The sequence below is a fragment of the Loxodonta africana genome, unplaced genomic scaffold (genome assembly GCF_030014295.1).
Source record: "Loxodonta africana isolate mLoxAfr1 unplaced genomic scaffold, mLoxAfr1.hap2 scaffold_166, whole genome shotgun sequence".
NCBI lineage: Eukaryota > Metazoa > Chordata > Mammalia > Proboscidea > Elephantidae > Loxodonta > Loxodonta africana.
In genome coordinates, this window is record NW_026974914.1 from 416800 (window position 1) to 422799 (window position 6000).

The window sequence follows — 6000 nt, forward strand, 5'->3', positions numbered from 1 at the left end:
GATTCTGACTCATAGCGACCCTATAGGACAGAGTAGAACTTCCCCATAGAGTTTCCAAGGAGCGCCTGGCAGATTCGAACTGCCGACCTTTCAGTTAGCAGCCATAGCACTTAACCACTACGCCACCAGGGTTTCCTCATCCCATCATAGCATAGAAAAAGTCTTAAATCAAGTCCAAGTCCAAACTTCAAAAATCCCTCTTCATCTGTGAAATCTAGGACACAAGTTATCTGCTTCCAAAGGTACAATGGCATAAAAGGCACAAGCTAGACATTTGCATTACAAACTGAAGAAACTTGAGGGAAAGAAGGCGTAACATGCACCAAGCGAGTCAGGAGAACACATCGCATTAGCCCTCAAAGACATTGCAAACCAAGTGTTTCACTAATTAGGAGAAACTTGCAAAATTGATTTTTCTAAGTGCAGAGACCAATCCTATGACAATGCTGTGAAATGTCACTGCATTATAAAGGCATGCAACAGAAAATTCTGGAATGTAATGAATATGCCATTTTCATACCAAGGTGCTGCATATTCACTTAATTTTGTAGGATGTATCACAATGGATTTTTGTCAAAAAAATGATTTTTTCTTCTATTCAGATATTTTACAAATTTTTTGCCATCTCTATTCACCGATGAGCTCTTCATAGGAAATGATCAGCATTAAAATGTCTTTCTAATACCCACTGGGAAGCACATGCTATAGCAACGAGTGCAATCCTGGAATCACACACTCAGATTCTAGGTGCCATAGAGAATATTGCTGAAGACCAGTCACAAAAAGGAGATACCAGAACAGAAGCTTAAAACGTCGCCAACAAAATGTAAACACAGCCCATATATTTATGTTTGTTATGTATAATAATATATTGCATTATTTTCATTTGACGAGTCAATTCTCCAAGATTCAGAAGTAAATTTATAGACATGCATAGATCTCTACCAGCTATTAACAAGATATTTACATAAGAGAATATTTTGAAAACACAATAAAACAAATACTGCCAAATACTGATTATCAAGCAGTTTATTGTTGCAGAAGCATTAAAAGAAACAAGTAAATGACAGAAATGCTCCAGAAGTATTGAGTGCCAGGGATCAATTTCACACAACCATCCTCACTGACACACCTGAATCTTGCATGAAATGAAGGGTGAAGATGTATGAAGTTCCTTCTGATATTTTTTTCCTTCTTAATGTGAATATAACTGATGAAGAATTCCTGAAGGTACCCAATAAACCAGCACAGGCTTATCCTGACGAGAAAACCCTGGTGGCACAGTGGGTAAGTGCTACGAATGCTAACCCAGAGGACAGCAGTTCAAATCCACCAGGCGCTCCTTGGAAACTCTATCGGGCAGTTCTACTCTGTCCTATAGGGGCGGGATGAGTCAGAATCGACGCGACGGCAGTGGGTTTGGTTTTTATCCTGATGACTTAAGATAAACCTTTATGGAGAAGTGCTACAATTTCATTCTTACATTAGAATTAAGTTTAGAGATTGAAGACAAATTTTACTCATGTAGGCGTGTAAACCAAAAAACCAAACCCATTGCTGGTGAATTGATTTCAGCACATAGCAACGCTATAGGACAGAATAGAATTGCCCCCATAGGGTTTCCATGGAGCAGCTAATGTATTCGAACTGCCAAGCTTTTGGTTAGCAGCTGAGTTCTTAACCACTGCACCACCAGTGCTCCAAATATACTCTGGCCCAGTAGTTCAAATGCAACACCCGCTCCTTGAAAACCCTATGAGGCAGTTCTACTCTGACCTATAGGGTCATTATGCATCAGAATCGACTCCAACCCAACGGGTTTGTTCTGCCTACTGCCTCATCCCTATTTCATTTTCTCAGAGATAAGTTTCTGTGATAGTGTCAGATTCAGGAATGTGATGAAAAATGTCTCTTGTAGGGGTGGGGCCAAGATGGCAGAATAGTCAGATGCTTTGTGTAGCCCCTCTTATAACAAAGACCCAGAGAAGTAAATCGATTATATATGACAATCTAGGAGCCCTGAACATCAAAGGTGAAGTTACAGAATTGGACTTAGTGGCAGGGGGAGGGGGATATGGTTCAGAAGCAGTGAGAGGTGGACAGATCTGACCCGGCAGAAACCAGCACCCTGCAGGCTGGATCGGATGGCATGTGCGGTGACACAAGCAGTGACGCTCGGGACATGTTTTTCACATCAGAAGAGACTGAGTGGTAGAAAGTCTACACAAGTCTCCAGAACCAGTGAAAAGCAGTGCTAAGTTGGCAAAAGATAAGTACATGCATTTAAAATGCCACACAAATCAAAAATCATCCCCTTTGGGAAGAACATCTCTCCCATTTACCTGCTTCCTCCCTCTCTGTTTTTAGTCTTAGACCAGCTTCGGCTATTTCTGGGTCCCCTGGGCCAGAAGTAGGAACTATCACATGCCCTGGAGCAGGAACAAACAACAAAAAATAATCTGCCAGCTTCCCTAAGCCAGGAACTCAGGAAAGGCACAGACATAAGGGGTCCAAAGACTTTCACCCTTGCATAGACCTGTGTGGGCCCATTTCAACAGCGTAGGCCCTCATTAGCACACTACAACAGGGTATATACCTGAAGCCTATTTTCAACTCTATCAGCTATAAAGTGGAGTGGCAGGTTCGGGATATTTGACAATGTTCTGCCAATTAAACAGGGTCCTCACCTACCCACATCAGTGACCTGAGGGTTGGTGGCTCCACCCACGTCACCTAGCCACCCAATTCAGGAGTCCAAGAATAAGTGGTGAATCCCAGTCCTTACAACCAACAGCATTGGGTGCCCATGGTCTGGCTGTAAAACCCACACACCTATGTGCTCTAGGGAACAGGGACATGCTTTCCTCCCAGACACTCAGGGGCAGTCATTCCCCCCACAGTAGCCAGACACCTGTACCTACACCAATCAACCCTGTCTGTGCAGGACTGTAGGTGAGAGCCTACACCACACACTTGGTGACCGACTACGTGGACAACTGAGCTGAATCCATACAAGAAAAGTAAAAGGGCTCCTAGGCTCACATACCTAGTAACAGCTCTGATCACCTGGTGACTGGATGTAAGAGCTTCAAAGGTGCCAATAATCAAACTAGCTCAACCAAGCAGCCTATTTGGGCATATTAAAATAAAACAAGAAACTAGGACACAATACAACAACAACAACAACAAAACCAAACCCAGTGCCATCAAGTAGGTTCCGACTCAGTATGCAAACATAAAATAAATGAATATAATAACTTATTGATGGCTCAGAGACAAGTGTAAATATCAAATAACATAAAGAGGCAGACCATGATGGATTCAGGAAGCTCCCAAAACAACAAATCAAGAAATCTTCCAAATGAAGAAAAATTCCAGGAATTACTGGAGGTAGAATTTAAAAGATTAATAGACTGAGCCCTTCAAGAGATCCAGGAGGAGATCAGGCAAAACGAAGAACAAGCCAAGGAACACACAGATAAAACAATAGAGGAACTTAAGAAAGTTACACAAGAATATAATGACAAATGTAACAGGCTGCAAGAATCCATAGAAAGACAGCAAGCAAATCCAAAAGAGTAACAATAAAATTTCAGAATTAGACAACCCAATAGAAAATGAGAGGAGCAGAATTGAGGCACTGGAAGTCAGAATTAGTGAGACTGAAGATAAAGCTCTTGACGCCAACTTATTTGAGGAAAAATCAGATAAAGTAATTTTTTTAAATTGAAGAAACTCTAAGAATTATGCGGGACTCTATCAAGAGTGATTGGAACACCAGAATTGCGGCAGGGGGTGGAGGGATAGCAGAAAACACAGTGAGAACTGTTGAAGACTTTTTGGCTAAAAACTTCACTGATCTTGTGAAAAATAAGAAGATATCTATCCAAGATGCTTACTGAACCCCACCCAAGGTAGATGCCAAGATAAAGTCACCAGGACATATAATAATCTTGCTTGCCAAAACCAAAAATAAAGAGAGAATTTTAAGAGTAGCTAGGGATAAACAAAAAGTCACCTATAAAGAAGGGTCAGTAAGACTAAGCTCGGACTACTCAGCAGAAACCATGCAGGCAAGAAGGACATATACAAAGCCCTGAAGGAAAAAAAAAATTGCCTGCCAAGAACTATATATCCAGCAAAACTGTGTCTCAAATATGACGGTGAAATTAGGACATTTCCAGATAAGCAGAAGTTTAGGGAATTTTTAAAAACCTAACCAATATGACAAGAAATAATAAAGGGAGTTCTCCAGTTAGAAAATCAATAACATCAGCTAACAACCCAACACTAGAACACGGGACAGAACAACCAGATATCAACCCACGTAGGGATGTCACAAATAAATCAAAGCTAAAACACTGAAAATGTAGAAACAGAGACATCGATCTGTAAAAGATGACAACATTAAGAGAAAAAAGAGGGACTAAATAATGTAGTCATAGATCTTTCATATGGAGAGGAAGTCAAGACGATATAAAGAAATAAAAGATTGGTTTAAATTTAGAAAAACAGAGGTAAATGTTAAGGTAACCCAAAGGAAACTAGCAATCCTACACATTAAAATAAAAAAAACAAGGAAAACATAAATTTTCGGCAAATACAAAAGCAACAACAAGGAAAAAGATGAAAGACTAAAAAGAAAAACGATTCAGCACAGAAAAAATTAATTAGCAGTAAATACAAAGGCAACAAAAATGAAGAGGATGGAAAGAAAATGCACAAAGAACAACGACTCAACAGAGAAAATTAGGTGAAATAAGGAAAATGTCAACAAGACATTCACAAAAAAGACGAAAATGACAGCACTAAACTCATAACTATGAATAATTACGATAAATGTAAATGGTTTAATTGCACCAATAAGGAGACAGAGAGTAGCAGAATGGATTAAAAAACATGATCCTTCTGTATGCAGACTGCAAGAGACACACCATAGACTCAAAGACATAAACAAACTAAATCTCAAAGAATGGAAATATATATATATATATCAAGCAGACAACAATAAAAAATAAGAGTGGCAATATTAATCTCTGATAAAACAGGCTTTAAAGTAAAATCCGCCACAAAGGAAAAGGAAATACACTATATAATGATTAAAGGGTCAATATACCAGGAAGACAAAATCATAATAAATACTTACATACCCAATGACAGGGCTCCAAAATACATAAAACAAACTCAAACAGCATTGAAAAGAGAAATAGCTCCACAATAATAGTCGAAGACTTCAACATACCACTTCTGATGACAGACAGGATATCCATAAACAAGCTCAATAAAGACACGGAAGATCTAACTACCACAATCAGCCAACTTGATCTCATAGACTTAAACATAACACTTCACCCAACGGTAGTCAAGTAAACTTTCTTTTCTAACGCTCATGGAGCATTCTTGAGAATAGACCACGTATTAGGCCACAAAGCAAGCATTAACAGAATCCAAGACATCAAAATATTACACAGCATGTTTCCTGACCATAAAGCCATAAAAGTCAAAATGCTGTCGTTATCACACATTTTAATTTCTTACATATTTTAAACCCAATAAAGTCTATTCTTATTATGTTATGCAGTCAGTAATCCTCTATTTTTACCCATTTCATTAACTTTCATTCCTTCTTGCATCTTAAGCCTTTCACCCTATTTTCTTTCTGCTTGAAGAATACCTTTGGAATTTTCTTTAATGTGGGCATGCTGATGTTAACTTATCTAGGTTTTGTTTGTCTGAAAACAAAAGGTCTTTGCTCGTTCATGAAGGATGTTTTTCCTCAGCATAGAGTTCTGGGTTGCCATGGATTTTCTCTCTATAATTTAAATATACCATCTTATTGTCTTACGGTTTTCACTATTTCTGTACAGAAGTCATCGGTCAGTTTCTTTGTCCTTTAAAGATAATCTTTTAGTAGTGTTCAATTATTTGCTTTTTGTGGGGTTTTTTGTCTTTAGCTTCAGCAGTCCTACTATGAATTTCTTTGTATTTACCCTACATGGG